The sequence below is a fragment of the Rhamphochromis sp. 'chilingali' genome (genome assembly GCF_963969265.1).
Source record: "Rhamphochromis sp. 'chilingali' genome assembly, chromosome: 17".
Lineage (NCBI taxonomy): Eukaryota > Metazoa > Chordata > Actinopteri > Cichliformes > Cichlidae > Rhamphochromis > Rhamphochromis sp. 'chilingali'.
The window spans coordinates 7,706,447-7,721,552 of NC_137944.1; the positions used below are offsets into that span (position 1 = coordinate 7,706,447).

Consider the following 15,106-nt stretch of genomic DNA (forward strand, 5'->3'; position numbering starts at 1 on the left):
GAGTGAATGACTCCAGGTGAATATCGCCAACAACAATAAAACTAAGGTGACAATGACTAATGTTTGGAGTTTAGTCTGTTACTGTTACTATTTTTACCATTTCTTCTTGGAGCAACTGCAATCCACGTTATTTCCTTGGGGATTAATATTAAAGTATTCTGATTCTGATTGTTTCAGGATACATGCCATTATCCAATGACACATCTGCTTACCTGCATCTTTTGCTCGTTTCTCCTCCTCTTCTTTTCTCTTTTTTCTAAACTGAGCACCTGATGGGTTTCAACTTTTCTTGTCCATCTTCCATTGGTTTTAATTTCGCACTTCAGTATGAATATAAGTCCCCCAACTCGACGATCACCACAACGTAACCTAACAGACCTACACCTTAGTTCACAGATTCGCTTTGTCTAAGGTGTATTTCTGGGATTCCACACAACCCAGGATTCAAATCATGAATCCATAATGGGCTTGGATTTACAACATTATAAATGAAATGTGCTCTATTTATTGTTTGTTTTCTTGCACTGCTGTAACTGGAGCCTTATCATCTCGTCTCTCTATATACTGGACTGTATGTAGCGGAGATGACAATAAAGTTTACTTTGACTTCAGCAGCAAGCAGGCGCACCGAGGGCTCTCGCGCTCACTTTTCGCGTAAAGAATTTCGAAAAAACATCGGTCCAAATTATAAGTCTGTATTATAATGTTTATGTTTTAATGTTTTATTATTATCTGTAATATTAATGTTTTTTCCGCCGATGCCCGTGATGCCGTGAGGCTGGCATGAGGTTGCAGACAGAGTCAGGTTGAGAGTGGATGCAAGGCAAGCTTTAGACACAAGGAGACGAGGTAAGAATGCAAAAAGCAATAGCTAAATAACAAGGAATTGTGGCCGTGTTGTTACCATGGGTACCTGATGGACTAACGAAGGAGAGATGACCATGCCGAGCTTAAATGCAGCCATGCTGATTGTCACTGAATGAGGAAGAGGTGAGTGTCCAGGATCCCACCCAGGAATGGAAAAACACCAGCCGCTCACTCAGCCCTTGACAGTATTTAATCAAAGGTGTGAAATATGTACTTTTTTGAGGGGACCAAGCTTTAAGGGGTTTGCCGGTTTGATCCCCTGCTCTGTCTGTCTTGGACGTTGTGTCCTTGGGCAAGATACTTCACCTACCACCTACTGGTGTTGGCCATTAGAGGCCGATGGCACGATATGGCAGCTTCTGTCAGTCTGCCCCAGGGCAGCTGTGGCTACAACTGTAGCTTGCCTCCACCAGTGTGTGAATGTGAGAGTGAATGAATAGTGGAATTGTAAAGCACGTCGAGGGTCTCAAAAAGCGCTATATAAATGCAATCCATTATTTTCGACTGATGAATGATCTATTATTTAATAAAATTAACGAAATGGTTATAAAACATAATTTGTGCAATAACATGTGCCATCTGTATATATCTGTAAATATGGGTTTTTGTTAAGCATCTGGTTTAAAGATGGTAACAAATGCCTAACATTTGCTTTCTTTTGTCACATTATTACATTCAACTCAAACTCTGTATTGGCTGGACTATTAATTTTTCATAGGGTCAGGGTTGGATAATTTGTTTTTTGCTTCCTTACCAAATTAAATCATCATACACAAAATTTGCATTTTGCATTTACTTTACTGTCTAATATTGAAATTAGTTTCACAATCTGAAACATATAGCATGTAACAAATGCAAAAAGAAGAAAGATAATCTTTCATGCCACTGTTTATGTACAAGGTTGTTTACTGCAGTCTGACCTTTGACCCTCATTGTAAGCTAGAGTATATGAGTGGTTGGTCACAGGATGAAAAACGTGTCATATCAGACAGCAGTATCAGTCAGAATCTGGAATAACTCTAAACCAGTAAAATATAAGAAACAGATTAGCCTGAAATTGGAATTGATTAATTAAATGCCATTAATTTAATGTAAAACACATCAAATACATTATTTATTTCTGATTTTATTTATATTATATATTATAATTATATTATATATGTAATTAATTATAAAATCATGAACAGGATATATGCAGGTAAACTGAGGGTCCGTCGAGCTGTCATTGAATGCCAAAATTAATTAAATAACATGTCATTAAATAATTAATTGTGGTCAAATAATAATAATATATAATTAATTAAAACATGCAAAAATATGGCGATCGTGGCTCAAGAGTTGGGAGTTCGCCTTGTAATCGGAAGGTTGCTGGTTCAAGCCCCGGCTTGGACAGTCTCGGTCGTTGTGTCCTTGGGCAAGACACTTCACCCGTTGCCTACTGGTGGTGGTCAGAGGGCCCGGTGGCACCAGTGCCTGGCAGCCTCGCCTCTGTCAGGGTGGCTGTGGCTACAATGTAGCTTGGCATCACCAGCGTGTGAATGGGTGGATGACTGAATGTGTAAAGTGCTTTGGGGTCCTTAGGGACTAGTAAAACGCTATACAAATACAGGCCATTTACTAATAATTAAATAAAATTTGATATGAATAATTTATTAAATGTCTTCAGAGTGGCCATTTATTTAATTATTCAAATATTATTTAGGTGATTTGCATTTTAATTAATTAATAAAATGTTTAATTATTTCATGGCATGTTTATTTAACTAATTGGTACCACTTTACAATAAGTCTCCCCTTATAGATGCTAATAAATAGTTTATAGCTATATTATTAATTAATCTGTAAATGCTTTATAAACCATTATTAATGGTTTATTATGCATTAGTTAAGGGTGAGAAAAAGAAAAAAAACTGACCGGTTTCTTGCCAAATAGTGAGCCAAATGTGTTCACCTATATATTTCATCTAGAGTTGCTATATTAAACATTTCAGACTAAGTTACTATCCTGTAAGCACAATCAGCATTTGTAAACATATTTTTTATCATATAAAATTGTACTTCATAAATGCATTATAAATATCCACAACTATCAATCGGAGCTTTGTTGTACAGTGTAAAGCATAAAACCATTTATTAATGAATAATAAATATTTATAAATGCCACATGGGAGACTTATTGTAAAGTGTAAAGCATAACACCATTTATTAATGAATAATAAATATTTATAAATGCCAAATGGGAGCCTTATTGTAAAGTGTAAAGCATAAAACCATTTATTAATGACAAATAAACATTTATAAATGCCAAATGGGAGCCTTATTGTAAAGTGTAAAGCATAACACCATTTATTAATCACTAATAAACATTTAATTGCCAAAAGTGAGTCTTAAATGTATAATGTCACCATTTATAACACTTAGACCTAAATTACAATCAGTGCTTGAAATAACATTTAACTACTGTCAAAAATGTATTGTAAGAGTAACACATGTAACATTAAATGTGTTTTTTAAAACACCAAACAGTCACCCACTCCAAAAAAAGTTCATGCCAGACTGGTTCAAACTGGAAATATTTTTTGTATGTCCTTAAATAAGCGTCCCAGTGGTCCATCAGGGTGTCGCGAACCAAGCCAAGATGACCACTCAAGAACCATCAGGTGTTCCTCCAGCAACTTCTCAGTGCGATTTGCTCTTAGTCTACGGACATGTCCTTTGATGGTCATCCAAGCCCTTTCGATATGCTGTGTATGACTGCCAGATTGAGGATCTACAAACCACCTGCTGTGATTTACAGTGTAATGTCTGTACCCTATGTTTGTCAAAACATTCTTGTAGGCTCTCCACTCATCACTGATAATGGCACTACCCAACTTAACATGCTGTCTGATCAGAGGAACAAGGTGGCGCCTTGATCGTTTTTCAACAAGTTTTAACACAAGCCTTCGCCTTTTGTCTTTAATTCCCATCATTCCAAATACCCATTTCTTCCTTTTCCATGCATTTCGAAAGCGTCCACGTGCATACTGAAAACAAAAAGAATAAAATTAAACAGAATATCTACAAAGAAACATTCAAAAAGATGGTTGCTTCTACTAATTTTTTTTACTTATGGTAAAGGTTTCCATGTTTAGAGGACACATTCAGATCTGCATTGATTCTAACAAACCTGTCTGAGAGTTTACCAACCTTTCGCTGATGACGGAGACAGCTTTCATCTATAACCACAAATTCTCTGTCACCACCAAGACGGTGTCCATTGTTTATTCTGTGTCTTTTAATTGCACGTATACAAACATGTCGAATGTGTCTTGCCATGCTACTTAGTGTTCTGGAGCTGCCAGCCACTTCATCATCGATCATATCTATTTGTCTGAGCCTGAGCCCTTGTGAAAATCTGTGATAGAAATCCAGGCAATTATTACTTTCTGAGGCCCTAATTTTATTTCACAAGTCTCGTATTGGTGTTCAATTATGAAAGGTGCATTGCTATTAATGTCTACATCTACATATACCTGTAAATGAACTTCATCCAACTGAAAAGAGATGTTTTTGATTTCTCAAAGAGGGAGCCAGTTCTAATTGTTCTGGAAACTTTCCTATGACTTGCTCTTTTGCAGCACCTGAGAACATACAAATGAGTTAAGTAAAGAAATGGACCCTTAAACAAGAGCATTAATTGAAAAGATAATCACAAAATTAAGTATGAAGAAAATAATAATGAAAAGAGGTTAATGCTCCCTCTTGCATTGATAACCGAAATATTTTGTTATATTTACTACATGCACTACATTATCATGCATTATACATACCACATATATTGGTCTTTCTTCACCACGGAAATCATTTTCATCTTATGGTGACAAACAGGACATCTAAGCTTCTTTTTTAGCAGGTGTTTCTTCTGCAGCCATTTAATGAGCCTTAGTGCCTTATATTTAGTTTGTTTTCCTTCTATTCTGGCGCGCAATCTCATTCCCAGAGACATTCTGGTGGGAAAAAATGAGTAATTTATTTTATTATCACCTCGAAACACCGTAAAATACTCTATGGGAGTCTAGTGCAAATCGGTTCAGAGTTAAAGAACTTCACATGCTATATAAAACAAGCCCTATAATCAAAAATAGTCCCACGCAAAAAAGAGGATTGTCTCACCTGTTATAATGTATCTCCGACTAGAGCTGGGCGATATATCGAGTTTTTAAAACATATCGATATATTTTTATACGAGATATAAGATGTGACAATATCCTTTATATCGATATAGTCTATGTTACGTTATAATTATAGTTGTGGAGCCGCAAGTTTGCCTCTCTTTCGTCTACTTTTGTCTCTACGCAACATTACTCCTCCTCGCCTCTATCCTTCACTGAACACAACTCCCCCTCCTCCCCCATCGCTTCACGTGCAGGCAGCGACAAGATGGACACGGCAAATCTCCGTTAACGAGTTACTGCGCATCGCCCCATGCGTGGGGCTGGACGGCGTCAACGTGTTAACGAGCTAACCATGCTAACGAGCTAACCGCGCTAGTCCCTACGGGCTGCATAGTCTAAAATCCTTTCATTCTCTCAAAAGTTGACAGCGCGCCTTATGTATGAATTTTGGTTGTGCTTGATGGACGCGAACCGATTTTATGTGGTACGCGGCGCTCAGCAATCTGTCAAAAATGTTTGAGTACGATTTTGGTCAGCTACGGAGCTGCACCGCTTGATAGATTGTCGGCGCATTACGGCTACCGAGGAGCCTCGCGGAGTGATACGTACTGTGCTTCAACGTAATATTACCGTATTGTGTGTGTATAAGGACCATAAATAGCACCTGTAAGAGACGTGGTTATGAAGTGGATTTCAAACTCCAGGCTGTCAGTCACGCAGTAAAACTTGGAAATAGAGCTGCTGTGAAATCTGTCTGTCTTTGTTATTACGCTCAGCGTCTTTTAGTTTACATTTTGACTGCCCAATTGTGAGCTCTTTGTTATGCACAAAAACAACATTGTTTTATTTTATTTATGGAGCATTATTATTTAATGAATGCTCATAATTTATTTTTGAGTAATTTTTCATGTACATCTGTGCTGTATGTTAATAAAAGTGCCTGTGTGACATCTGGGACACAGCTTTAACTAAGAACTCTCTTTTTGTTCTTACTTTATGGCTTAAAAAAAATATCGAGATATATATCTTATATCGCCATCCAGCTAAAAAATATCGAGATATGAATTTTGGGTCATATCGCCCAGCCCTATCTCCGACTTTGTTATGTAGATCTAACCCGCTGGATTCATGCTAAAGAAATATGTTCTGCCGCCAAAGGGAGGGAAAACAAATTTAATTTAAACGCAGAGGAGCTTATACAACCATCCAATCACAGTTAACTTTATTAAGGAAAGCCCCTCCTCTCAGAGCGCGACAGGCAGTGGAGCGCTCTGGAAGGTCAAGCCAAAGGGGCACGAACAGAAACACTGAAGGCGCTCGTTCAAGTTCTTGCGCCATGGATGGAGCAGAAGATAAAAATTTGTGTGCGTCTGCGACTTACACAGTTAGCACACGTTCGAAGAGATACAAAAAGCAGAGACTGGATGATCTAGATTGCACTAAGCCAACGACGTCAGCAGTTAGACATGAAGGTGAGTATAATGCTAGCTAGCTAGCTACCGAGCCATTTGGCTGCTAGCTACAGTGGCTAACTAACATCACATAACATGTGAATAGCTCTATTACTATTGGTTACTCCAAACGATTTATATCACTTAGTTGTACAGTATATTTTTAGTTTTGTTTATGTGCATCATTAAATTTATATTAAACACCCTGGTAAGGCAGTACACATAAGAATTATTTGCCTTGTTTTAGAAATGCCTGAACCACCACAGGTGTATATAACATAATTTTTACAAAGTGGCTTTTTATAAATTCAAGTTGTAACCGTTTTTAATCAATATTTTATTTGAGTTTCCCAAGTTTAGATTATAAATTATTTTAGTATTGTAATTTAATAATTGTTTGTTCTTTAGATTCTTCTTCTAATCCTGCCCCTACTGCAACTGCCCTTCTTAACAAGGAGCGAGAGAAACTGACTTTTCTTAAGGAGAAACTGGAATGGCAAAAGAAGAGAATTGAAGAACTGGAAGGAGAGAGAGATTTTCTCCGAAGTCAGCTATCATCCCTTACAAGTATGAAACTAGACTTGTTCCATGAACATTGTTTTTATTTTACAGTCTTCAAATAAACATTAGATAATTTATCAATCCCAGTGAAGTTCCCTTATTGTCATTGTGTTGATTAAAAGATTTTAGTCAGTTAACTTTAAGTGTTGTGCTAGTTCATTCCTAAAGAGATCTGGTTCCAAATTCAGTTCAGCCAAGTCTAACTTGACTGATTCAATTTCATAGTTCATAAGATCATAACTCCAACTTGAACTAGTAATGTAACAGCCTTACAATCAGAATTAATATAGGTTTTATATATATATATATATATATGTATATACATATATATATATATATATATATATGTGTGTGTGTGTGTGTGTGTGTGTGTGTGTATATGTACACCTTATTCACATGATGATTTTCTATAACAAAATCCTCATTCTCTTAAACAGGGGACTTGTTTCTAAAACCAGCCATTTTGTTGTTTACATCCTGCAGAGCAACCTAAAGACGAACCATTCAATGATCCATTTTCCTCGAAGGCTTCTGAAAACTCAGATTCATCTTTCGCATCTTCATCTGTATCGTCTGTGTGGTCATCCTCATCTTCATCCCCAAAGAAGCGAAAGCACAAATACAACGAAAAGCATTCAAAAGCCAAGAAACCCAAGAAGGAGCAGAAGAAGCTCCAGCAGCGTGGTGAGCAAAAGATTTTGGAAGAGAAGATTTTACAGAAGAGGATACTATAAATGTGACATAAAAGATAGTATTATGATTTTAATTTGTTCTAAAAATTACTCTGTGTTCACTACGTCATATATACATATCTATCTATCTGTCTGTGTATATATATATATATATATATATATATATATATATATATATATATATATGTATAGATTAGTATGCTTTGAGCATTTGCTTTTCTAATTATTGTGTGGATGTGGATGTTTCTCTTTATTCTTTATCCTTTATTATTCTTCAAGTTGCCACTTTCTTTGCCGCTTAACTACTCCCTCAGTTTTCAGCCGTTTTTCACCATTCAAACTCTAAACTGTTCAGCTCTTTCTCCTGATGCCTGCTATGACTTTTGGTAGTCATAACTTTTATACTTTTTCAGATATTAAGCTTTTTATGTCATTTTTTGGCCCATTTTGCTGAATAGGACCACATTATCAGTGTGATCACAAGTTTTGCTTGCTTGGCTGAGCCATGTTTTAGCTCAGTGAGATAAGCAGCCGTTCTCAGAGTAGGAGGCCCGGGTTTAAATCCAGGTTGTGGCAACATTTCTTTCACTTAACAGTTAAACTTTTTTAACTCTTTTCAACACAAATTTCAGCTTTTTCACCGCTTATCAGCACAATTTTCAGTTTTTTCTGCTGTTTTCAGCACAAATCCAAGCTTTTTAAGCTGTTTTCAGCAAAAAACCTCTTTTCAGCAGAAATTCTGCTCATTCAACTGTTTTCAGCAGAAATTCTGCTGATTAAACTCTTTTCAGCAGAAATTCTTCTTATTCACCTCTTATCAGCACAATTCTCAGCCTCTTCTGCTCATTTCAGCACAATTATCAGTCTCTCCACCTCTTCTTTGTCAGAAAGATGTTGGCGCAGTGAGATGCGAACCTGCCTTGAGTACCAGAAGGGCCAGGTTCGAATCCTGCTCAGAGCAATATTCTTTGCTTTTTTTTTTTTTCAATTTTTTCAGCTTTTTTCAGCAGACATCTTCAGCGTTAAGGCATCCACACAGCATTTTCGCAGGAAATGCAAATTTTTCTAGTTTGCTTTGTTTTCATTTTTAGTTCAAACGCCAAATGACATTGTGCAGCGATACAAATCCCTCCTCAAGACATTTCCAAAGACGAAGACCATGACCAAAGCTTTTCAGAAGCATGGGCTCGACAGGAACACTGTTGTGTCCACTTCATCAGTTGGGGAGCTTGCTATTGCGGTCCCCAATGTCTACCAGGAGCTACTGTCCAACAGGCCTAGTGGAGAGACGGTACTAGCTTTTGCTAAGCGATGTGAGGCTGCAATTCAAGGCAGTGATGAAGTAAAAAACAAAATAGAAAGTATGAAGGCCGCTGGTACTTTGCTTCCAATTCAAAGAGGGAAATCTGTCTGAAACCCTAATTTGTTCTAAGTGGTTTTGTTTTTTGAGCATATTGAACTGAAGAAAAGATCTGCAAAACCAATCATTTTTCAAAGATCTGTTCACATATGTGTTGAGTTTCCACACAACTAAGAGATTTACCTGTTAGTTTATTTTATAGTTTTTTTTTATGTTTTGATTTGTATAAATGTGTGTAGAGTAAATAATACAGCTGTGCAGTTTCAGTTAAGGTATAATAATTTATTATATTATAATTATTATAATTTTCCTTTGTTTTATGCCAGTGGTGAATTTAGGGATGGGATTTGTTTCCTTAATATAGTTTTAGCTATCTTTAAAGGGCTTGTATATAAGTTTAGCAATGCTAAATAACTGTTGGTGCTTTATACTTTTTATAGTAATGCCCAGTAATACTTAGAAATGTTTGTTGATCATAAATAAATGTTGACATGTTTTAAACTTTACAACAAAACTCTCTTTTGTCATTTATAAATGTTTATTAGTCATAAATAAATGGTGTCATGCTTTACACTTTACAATAAGGCTCCCATTTGGCATTTATAAATGTTTATTTGTCATTAATAAATGGTGTTATGCTTTACACTTTACAATAAGGCTCCCATTTGGCATTTATAAATGTTTATTTGTCATTAATAAATGGTTTTATGCTTTACACTTTACAATAAGGCTCCCATTTGGCATTTATAAATGTTTATTTGTCATTAATAAATGGTGTTATGCTTTACACTTTACAATAAGGCTCCCATTTGGCATTTATAAATGTTTATTTGTCATTAATAAATGGTGTTATGCTTTACACTTTACAATAAGGCTCCCATGTGGCATTTATAAATATTTATTATTCATTAATAAATGGTGTTATGCTTTACACTTTACAATAAGTCTCCCATTTGGCATTTATAAATGTTTATTTGTCATTAATAAATGGTGTTATGCTTTACACTTTACAATAAGGCTCCCATATGGCATTTATAAATATTTATTATTCATTAATAAATGGTTTTATGCTTTACACTTTACAACAAAACTCCGATTGATAGTTGTGGATATTTATAATGCATTTATGAAGTACAATTTTATATGATAAAAAATATGTTTACAAATGCTGATTGTGCTTACAGGATAGTAACTTAGTCTGAAATGTTTAATATAGCAACTCTAGATGAAATATATAGGTGAACACATTTGGCTCACTATTTGGCAAGAAACCGGTCAGTTTTTTTTCTTTTTCTCACCCTTGACTAATGCATAATAAACCATTAATAATGGTTTATAAAGCATTTACAGATTAATTAATAATATAGCTATAAACTATTTATTAGCATCTATAAGGGGAGACTTATTGTAAAGTGGTACCAATTAATTTTATCACTCCTGGACCTCCATACCTAAGTGCTGTAAATTTCAGTAATACTGAAGAGTATGTTCCTTTTTTCCCCCCTGTAGAAAATCCTAGAAAGCCTGTAGTTAATCGGGCAGGAACTAGACTGCATTACTTTGCAAAGTATTAGAATACATATGACATCCACAGCTCCTTTAAAACATCCTGAGATCCACTGACACTACTGCTATTATTAACTAATCCTGTTAGTTAATGGGCAATCCACCCCCAGACCCAGGAGATTGTCCCCTTTCCTCTGGGGTGAAGACAAGTACACCTCCCTGGAGCCAGCTCCCCTGCTGATCCACATTGGCACTACAGAAGCTTACATGCATACCACCCTGAACAAGCCCGCTCCCATCAGAAAAATGAATTCTAATAACAAATATCAATTAATATCAATTTATTTATGGCTATTTGCGTGGCAGCACGGTGGCACGGTGGTTAGCACTGTTGCCGCACAGCAAGAAGGTCCTGAGTTCAATTCCACCATCAGGCCGTGGTCTTTCTGTGTGGAGTTTGCATGTTCTCCCCGTGTTTGCGTGGGTTCTCTCCGGGTACTCCAGCTTCCTCCCACCGTCCAAAGACATGCAGCTTGTGGGGATAGGTTAATTGGATAATCCAAATTGCCACTAGGTGTGAATGTGAGTGTGAATGGTTGTCTGTCCCTATGTGTTGGCCCTGCGACAGACTGGCGACCTGTCCAGGGTGTACCCCGCCTTTCGCCCTATGACAGCTGGGATAGGCTCCAGCGCCCCCCGTGACCCTGAAAAGGATAAGTGGAAGCGAATGGATGGATGGATGGATCAATTTATTTACACTAAAAATGTAACTGCAGCTCAGGTTTATCCAGAACAACAAAGTTACAGTAGTGGTATGAAATGCAGTAGTAATATACTCAGTGCATGGCGTCCACTTTGTTGGACATGTAACTAAATTAGCATAGGATAATTTGCACCATCTTTTATGAAAAGAAAGTAGAAAATGCTGTCGCCCAATTCTTTGTGCCGGACCATGCGACCATTGATTAAAACAACAGACAAAGTTGTGCAGATCTATAAATGTTAACTGTAACTGTGTTTTCCATTCCATGCCATAACTTCCTTATATATTTATAGCTCTTAACAGTTTTCTAAACTCACAGCTGAATTTTGAGCATTACACCGCTGGAACAAAACTATTTATTACTGAGTTGCTGCCTTCCATAAAAACACAGAATGCTTGATAAGCTCAAGATTATGATCTCTATTAACTGATAAAAATGTGATTAACTTTCTTTATAATCAGTGTTCATTAGTAAAGTCCTTTGCTGTATTGCAGTCTTAGGATTAATTTTTACTTCAGTAAAGTTCTGCTCGAATAAGTAATGGATGGAGGGTATTTTACTGCAGTCACAAAAATCCTAAACAGGGAGTAGGGAAGGAGTTATACAGAAGCTAAATATAATAAATACAATTTATGAAATGTTATATGCTATTGGACAGACTTACTTAAGTCAAACTCTAATGAATACATAGTGCTATTCACAACTGACAGTCACAAATTGACACTGTGCCTCTCACTAAACACAGTAGCTTTTAAATGTCCAGAGAAGGCTTTTGGCTCCTGCAGACTTCAGTAAATCTGACCCTTAATGGTCCTTATTGTTTATAATTGCAACCTTTGTATTGAATGTATATGTTTCATAGGCTTTTCTTCGTTAAATGTCCTGCATAAAACAACAGAGCATGGTGTGAAAAGTTAGATGGGTGTTTTGCAGTCCATCTTCTACTCAATGAAAATGTCATTGAGGTCAAGAAAAATAGGTTAGGAATAGGAGATAAGAAGAACTTTTGGCACTCACCCAACTTCCCACCACTGGCCAATAGGAAGCCAAAAACGTTGTGGTGACAATGACTCTGCAAAAGAAAAGAATATGGATAGAAATGTATAATCCTATGTTGCTGTTCATTTCTTCACTGCTAGCTTTGTGTTAGCATTAATAACTGTGTATAAAATAAATAACCTTTTTCCATACGGATTTATGTTTTTGTTCCCTGATTGATAAGACTTGGAACAATTTATTAACAATCAAACTTGCATATTCTGATTACCTGGGGCAGTGAATGTCAGCTGGTGGCCTGCAGGACACACACAGTAGCGCACAGTTGTGGTTTCAATAACATCAACAGAGCCACCTGGGCCAGAGGCATCACCTTCCTCACATTAGCTTGTAAATGGCTAATTATGCTTGGAGACTGTCCAGGCAGCCTGCAGAGATGTACTTGTTATCCTCTCTTGTTCATTTGAAGTTTGGTTAGTACTATGAGTATTGAGATGTCAGAGCAACAGTTTGGGCCTTTTCAGGGTATGCCCCCTAGTTGCTTGCTGCAGTACAGTTAATGTGAGTCTGTTAATGCTGACAAAGGCTAACATGCAATTGGTGCCCAAGATAAAATATAAATTTTATTTTACAAGAGCATCTGACCCTCACAGTATCTGCTGAGAAAATTTTAGCCCATGGACAAATATAGTGGATGACTCCTGACCGAGGGTCTAAGTTGGGGTTAGATATACACACCTATATATTCCATGAAAAAATGCGAAGTTAAAGGATAATTAGAATATATTTACATTATTATTATGCAAATATATTTATAATATATTCGGCTCAAAGGTCACATCACACTGTTCTCCCCTACATGGACATGAATACGCTGCTTTTATAAGTTGAAAGTGTTAGTTGAGTCTGCTCGACTCCAACACTGGTCCTGTCTTTACTTGGTCAGTACTAAGTTAGGCATCACTATACAGTGCTATCAGAGAGTTATGTAAAACTATTTCTGGCTTGACACAAGTGGGTAGCTCTGCATCTTTGATGTGGAAGAGCTTTTTATGTTGGATGCCCTTTCAGACAACCCCAAAAGGCCATGTGTATCTCCAGCTGGAATCAAACCAGCAACCTTTCAATTGCCAATCCAATGTGTTAACAACTACACAATCAGTGGTGCACTATCAAGTAATAACAATAAATACATTTTCATAAATTACATTTCATAAATACATTTCTTCCTGACATTGCTGGTTAGTCAGTGTGTCTTGGAGTCTGACTACCATGACTGTGAGTCAGATGCATAATGGACAAATACAAAATGTGTAAGATAAACATACCTCATCACACATTAATAAGCTGAGAACCACAGTAAGAAAGCCAGTAAGCAGCCTTCTTTCTCAGCCAGATGTCATGAACATATTTCATGAAAGCTGGATGAAGGATCGTCACCTGTTATGAATCAGACGAATCGTTAAATCCTAGTTTTATTATTAAAACTTCTCTTATCTTTTTGAAGTGAACGCACAATAAAATACTTTAAATCAGCACCACGGTGGCTAAAGGAAGCCACTATCTATTTTTGGTCGCATGGCTTTGTTCACGACCTTCCAAGCGCATAACTGTCAAGTGTGAGCGACTGGGAAAAACCATAACAATACCCGACAACGCCCAAAGTAAAAGTTTAGGTGCAGGTGGCTTGTGAAACGGCTTGCACATTTGTAGCAACGGTGGTTCGGCTAAAGCAGGTTAATAGTAAAACCAACTGTATATGAGATTTGCCAGTTCAATGAGTAAAATCAGCTGACTTTGTGGCCTGCCTGAATTAATGGTAGCTTAAAGTTATTACTGGATTTCTTTGATATCAATATCCCTGATTGTTAAGGTAAAACTAAAATACTCCTTGTTAGCTTTCTTTTTTGAGTTGGGAATACAATAACGTTAATTCAAAGCACAGCGTTATTTGCTGAATGGTAGTGATGGCCCGCTTGTATGGGGTTACAACGATGCAACCTTAAAACTAAACTGAAACAAATATTGAAACTGAAAAATAAAGTCCCACCGATCGTCGCACAAGCTGCTCCATCTGGCGATCAGGCAGCTGGTCCTTCTCTCTCATGCCTGGCTTCTACGTGCTCCTTCCTGGAGTCTGGGCCTCGCGCCATATGGGTGCTGAGCCAGATTTTTTAACAAGTCCTTTCAACAGGTGACTGCTATTACTCATTGTCTAACCAGTCCACAAACTGGGAGGGATTTGCTTGTCATGTCAGTAATGTTGGAAACTTTATTCCACCTTTCACTATCCCAAGCTCTCTTGCAAAGTCCAAACAGTCGGTTTTGTGCCGTCTAGGATTGTCCAGTGTCATGACAGACAGCCAATTGGATCCTCTGCCTCAGTGCTAGTGTAATTGGGGTCTTCCACTTGACTTTTTTGTTCCATAACCCCCGGGATCATTTAAAAAATTCCAAATGACTGTCTTATGGCGTCCCTGTATAAGGGCATGATCCATGGGGACGCTGCAGGGACACGCTGGAGCTGCATCAGTAATTGTGCCTCGCCTGCTTAAGAAGAATTAACTGGATTCTGAATTGTCGTTGTTGTTGTTATGTCCAGGACGCCGCTGAAAATCTGCGTCCATTGGTGTCTGTGAAGATGACAACCGGGAATACAGGAAAATGTGGTCGGGTCCATCATGCATAGTCGACAGTGGTGCTGAAACTCAGGATTGGGGCATGGCGGAAACACGAGTGAGCCAGCAAGAGGA

The 15,106-nt window shown here is 37.3% G+C and overlaps 1 protein-coding gene, 1 long non-coding RNA gene and 1 pseudogene across 3 annotated transcripts in view; 2 read left to right on the plus strand and 1 right to left on the minus strand.

Annotated features, from left to right (window-relative positions):
* The window catches only part of LOC308384236 (uncharacterized protein), a 352,712-nt gene that overhangs the window by 218,419 nt on the left and 119,187 nt on the right, over positions 1–15,106 (plus strand). The window lies entirely within an intron of this gene.
* On the minus strand, positions 3,899–5,015 carry LOC308384856. The gene is made up of 3 exons (XR_013969412.1): positions 4,679–5,015; positions 4,382–4,489; positions 3,899–4,263 (listed from the first exon to the last, which is right to left on the minus strand). It is a non-coding gene; the product is annotated as an uncharacterized lncRNA (long non-coding RNA).
* Positions 6,360–9,141, plus strand: LOC308385228 (coiled-coil domain-containing protein 106-like; annotated as a pseudogene). Its single transcript has 4 exons — positions 6,360–6,495; positions 6,883–7,041; positions 7,519–7,719; positions 8,819–9,141. The product of its transcript is annotated as a coiled-coil domain-containing protein 106-like (transcript).